The sequence below is a fragment of the Odontomachus brunneus genome, unplaced genomic scaffold (genome assembly GCF_010583005.1).
Source record: "Odontomachus brunneus isolate Ranch 3 - 2012 unplaced genomic scaffold, Obru_v1 Obru_scaffold_288, whole genome shotgun sequence".
NCBI classification, from domain to species: Eukaryota; Metazoa; Arthropoda; class Insecta; order Hymenoptera; family Formicidae; genus Odontomachus; species Odontomachus brunneus.
Genome location: NW_022639738.1, coordinates 166495 through 171692, shown reverse-complemented (window position 1 = coordinate 171692; position 5198 = coordinate 166495). Strand labels below are relative to the sequence as shown.

General features: G+C 28.7%; 1 long non-coding RNA gene across 1 annotated transcript in view; it reads right to left on the bottom strand.

Moving 5' to 3' along the window:
* Positions 1-1944, bottom strand: part of LOC116853216 — a 37800-nt gene extending 35856 nt beyond the window's left edge. The window contains exon 1 of the long non-coding RNA XR_004379931.1: positions 1860-1944. This is a non-coding gene — a long non-coding RNA (uncharacterized LOC116853216). The remainder of the gene's footprint in view (positions 1-1859) is intronic.
* Positions 1945-5198: the final 3254 nt, after the last annotated feature.

Below are 5198 nucleotides of genomic sequence, written 5' to 3'. Positions count from 1 at the left end.
TGTTTATATGCTATTTTTTAAGAATCTTTTTTTTTCAAATTTCCATCAAACTGCACTAATCTAGATTATAAAAATGAGTTATTTCTGTTCATTATAAATAAACAAGAGAACCACCGTTCAAGCAGACGCACAATGTTTCGCCGAAACTGTTTTAAAATTATATCTTTTTCCTTTCGAACTTTAAAGTTATGTTTGAAATACATTTAATTTATTTATATGAAATATGTAAATTATCTGAAATTCCTTTATTTTCAAAGTATGTACAATTAATATGTGAAACATGTATAACATAAAATTTATTGCTAATAAAAAATGTTATCAAAATTTCAGGTTTTATTATATAATAAAACAATACCTCTACTATACTTAAGAAAATATACTATAAATACAAGATATTCTTTCATTTAAAAGTAAGCAAACATTTACTTGCTTTATGTAAGCATTAAAAAAAATTTTTTTTGCTGATGAAAATCATATTTCTTTAGTTCAAAAATATATTTGCTTATCATTAGTTTATGATAGATAATTTATTGTATATAATTTACTTTTTAAAGGAAAATAAATATTTTCTGGAATTAGAGAAACAGCTTTTTAATTAAAAAAATATGTCCTTACCATTATTTAATAAAATACATGTTTTTGTTCTACTTGAACAAAAATTTACTTAATACAATGAATAATTTTTTAAAGCGAAGTACATATTTTTTATGATAGAAAATCTTTACAAACCTATCTTTTAAGATTAAATAAATATTTTCTTAAATTAAAAAAACTTAATTAAAAAAATTATTTCCTTGTTATAAGCTAAATAATGTTATAAGCTAAAATAATTTTTTTATTCTTCTTGAGCAAAGATTTACTTAAGACGACAGATTATTTTGCAAAACAGAAAAAATATTTTTATATTTTTAAAAAACCGTTTTTGGGTTCAAGAATATATTTACTTAAAATTACATCATAACATAATTTTTTGAATCATGTTTAAGGAAATTTGTAGTTAGTTTTAGCAAATATATTTTCGATGCAAACAAATCTATACTTCCATTTAAAATTGCATTCTTCATTATAAAAAAAACATGTACTTAACTTAAATAAATATGTTTGGACTAGAAATTATGTTTACTATATTCCACAAAATATTCTTTCAATATAAACTAATATTTTTTTTAGATAAAATATATATAGTTCAAAAATAAAAAATAATTTGCTTTCAAATATACAAACAAATCATTTACTTCAGTCAAGCAATATTTTCTTGAATATACAAAACTTTTCTCTCAGTGTATATATAATATTAACATTACAAAGGTTTACTGCTCCAAAAATCGCACTTCAGCATTTTCCGGCAAAATGACTGTATTTTTTTACAACTGTACTGGCGTCACTAGTTCAACAAGTACACTAAACCATTTATTATGGTAGAACTAGTGTAAGCGATATTTTTTATAGCAATATAGCGGAACTCAGGGCAAGAGTTTATTGTATTGCATCCGCTAACTTTGAAGTCAATGCAAACAATGCGAAAACGTCCAAACGTTAAAATAGCTGTCAAATACAAGTCTGATATCTCACAGAGTAAGAAATAAATAAACGGTATATATGGAAGTACAGTTTAATACCAATTATTGCAACGTTGAGTACAGCTGCATAACATGAAATTTGAAAAAGTTCTTGCTTTCAAACAGGTTAAAGTGAACAAAAAATCCTTTTACAACTTTCAAAATAACCAAGTAAAATTCTGAGTAATTAATGAAAAGAGATTTAGGAAACCAGCGCGCGCGGTCGCGTCAATAGACTCCACTTCATATAACTAAGTGCAATGCAAAATAAGATCACTGTAGTAAGTAAAAAAAACTTACCTTCTCAATGGAATACGTCACGAATACAGGAAACAATAGTATGAACGAGAGATAACATGACTCGCTTTCACTGATTCGAATCAACTGAAGAGTGCCTAGGAATAACGCTATACCTGTATCATTCACTGAACAATATTTATATACAATACATACCAACGTAGAAATATTGTTACTAACAGTCCACCAAAACAAACCGAACAATACAATACGAAGCACTATTTACACCGTCGCTTCAAGCTTCCATCTTGCTTTCGACGTACGACATTTTTTTCTACGCGACTACGGAGCGCCGAGCGCCGTGTTCACTACAAAGATTAAGAAATAATTTTGAAATAGCCGCTGAAACTCTGCCTAAATTTGATCGTACGAACTAGAACTCTATTAGAACTGTCGAGAATTGTCTACAGAACTGCAAGAAATGGTCAGCGCGACATTTTCTCTGGAAGTGGTGTGCTAAGTTCGAAGTTTAAAAAATGATTTAAAAACTGGTAGACATCGAAATTCTTCCTAAATTTCATTGTAGGCACTAAAACTCTGTTAAAACTGTCGAGAACTGTCGTTAAAAGTGCAAGAAATGTTCAGCACGACACCTTCCCTTATAGAAATATCATACTAAGAATCATTGATAATTACTTATTTTCAGTATTAAAATACTGGATAATAAGTAATTATCAATGATTCTTAGTATGATATTTCTATAAGGGTTTTCCGAAAGTGTCGCGCTAACTTCGAAGATTAAAAAATTATTTAAAAATATGTAGCTACCGGAACTCTTCTTAAATTTGATTGTAAAGATTAGAATTCAGCTAGAACTAACGGGAATTATCAATAGAACGGCCAGATATGGTCTGCATAATGTTTTCTCTCGGAAGTGTCGTGCTGAGTGTAATATTCAAAGTTTATAAAAAAGGTGTAATTGTTGAAATTTTTTTTCTTAATTGAATATTTTAATAGAACTCGATCAGAATTGTCGGGAACTCTTGCTAAAAGTAGTGATATTTATTTATTTCTTGTACTTTAGAGAGGGGCGTGTCGTGCTAGGTTCGCGAAGTTAGCACGATAATTTTTCTTTTGCTGTTTTTCGCTATTAAAAATGCGGAATTCTTTTTATTTTCTATCTAGAACTCTAGAACTATGAAAAGTGCTAATAGAACTGTCATTGTTTTTTAAAAATTTGTAAAACGTCGTGCCAACTTCACAGACACGGGAGCGTAGCTCCCGAGAATCGGCCGAAATGGGCAAACAATTCCGTGCTCTGCTCTATAACATATTTAAAAAAGAAAACAATCGGAGGTATGTACCTTTTTATGCAGTTTTACCAAAGATTTAATATATTTTTGACTTGTAAGAAGCGAAGTCAATCTTTAGCTAAAAATGAGTGAACAAATAAATTTATATTTAATAGGCGTTAAGTTACGAACAAGAGAAAGTACATTAACATGGCTGTCTAAAAGAATTAAAACTAATACCAAAATCAAAGATATATAATAAACGTAAAAGTGTTATGGTTTTGCAAGAATTGAGACATATATGTGGAATGTTCTGTTGTAGAAAAATCGGTAAATATAATCATTCCATATCAGTTGCAAAGAACACATGGTTTGAAAGATGTCACATTACAAAAATGTACGATTATTACATATTGTTTTGCTGTCAATTGTTCGATGCAACAAGCAATCCGTGAATGAAGTTTTATTAATAATGAACCAACATCAACAATTGCAGGTCGATATTCATATTGTAGAGAAATATGCATGTTATCTTTAGATAAAAGTTATGATGAAGAGGATTATATTTGTCCATTTTTGGATGGTCCAGGTAAAATTGTTGAAATCGACGAATGTAAAATAGGCCGAAGAAAGTACGAACAAGGACGCGTTGTTGAAGACTCGTGGATACTACGCATTATTGTTCTCCAGAAATATATAGACTTGAAATATACCCAGACAATAAAAGGAATGCAAACACTTTAACAAGTTTAATAAAAAAACATATGGTACTAGGTACTGAGATACATACGGATTTATGAAAAGGACATCAAAAAATTAAATTAAATGGATCATATTTACAAAAGTCAATCACTCCAAAGAATTTGTTAACGACGAAACAGGAGTGCATACACAAAATATTGAATCCTCATGACGTGCAATGCAAAAATTTTTAAGTTGAGGTGGTACTAAGTAAGAAAATTTGGCAGAACATCTATGTGAATTTCTTTGGCGTCATAATATCGCACATGCAAATTTGGATCCGTTTAATAAATTTATCGAAGATATAAGAAAAATATATTCTGGTTGCTAAATCATATAAAATAAAAAAATATTCGAAAAATTTATTTATACAGTAATTTTGTTTATTCAATATTTATTTATTATCTATTTATAGACTTAGGCAAATATATCAGCAATTTCGATTAGGAAAGACGACGAAAAACAATTTGTTTTCATTCGAATGACAACACAGTTTGACTGAAAATCTTAACATAGGAAGACGTTTCATAATATACTTTGTATACGACTCTTGACAATAAGAAAGGATATAAGCAAATATGCGAATACTGAGTTGGAGCTACGTACATACATTCATGTTTGTATAATGTGTGTAAAATATATATATTAGTTACTTAATTACAAAGTAGTTACTTAATTACAAAATGTATTATATATGTACAAATAATAAAAATATATAAAAAAATAATTATATAATAATGTATGATGTACAAAAATGATGAAAGAACCGGAATGTTCTACAGAACAGAATGGAACTAACCTTAAATACAATACCCTTAATAGTCAATATATGATTTAAATCTTGCTTCCGACAAAAGTTCTTTTGTGTACGTACATTTGGAATCATTTGAAACAGTTTTATTAAATCTCATAAAAATCAGAGATGAGACCTTTTCGGAAGTTTAGCCGCATATTCTTATAGCTCTTTTCGAGATCTTTTCATAAATGTATACTTTGTAACAAAGCATCTCCGAGAGGTTCCCGTAGAGAAGCTAAACCGACTAATATTAAGACACATTAAGACTAATATTAAGACCGACTAATATAAGACAATTATTTAAATCGACAGTTGATCCAGCCAATGAAGGCAAAATCAATGGCTAGCCAATGTTCATTTTATATTCTACAATTTGTGTGTGTATGTGTATGTGTGTGTCTGAAATAATTTTTTCTAAAATTTATATTTTTTGAAATATTTCGAAGTTCCGACCTTTTTCGAACACCTTTCCATATGCTGTAATGATGAAACGACCTATTTCCGACCTCAAGTCCATTTGCAAAAAGTAATTCTTAGGATGTCAATCACCCAACAACTTTTCAAAGTTTGTCG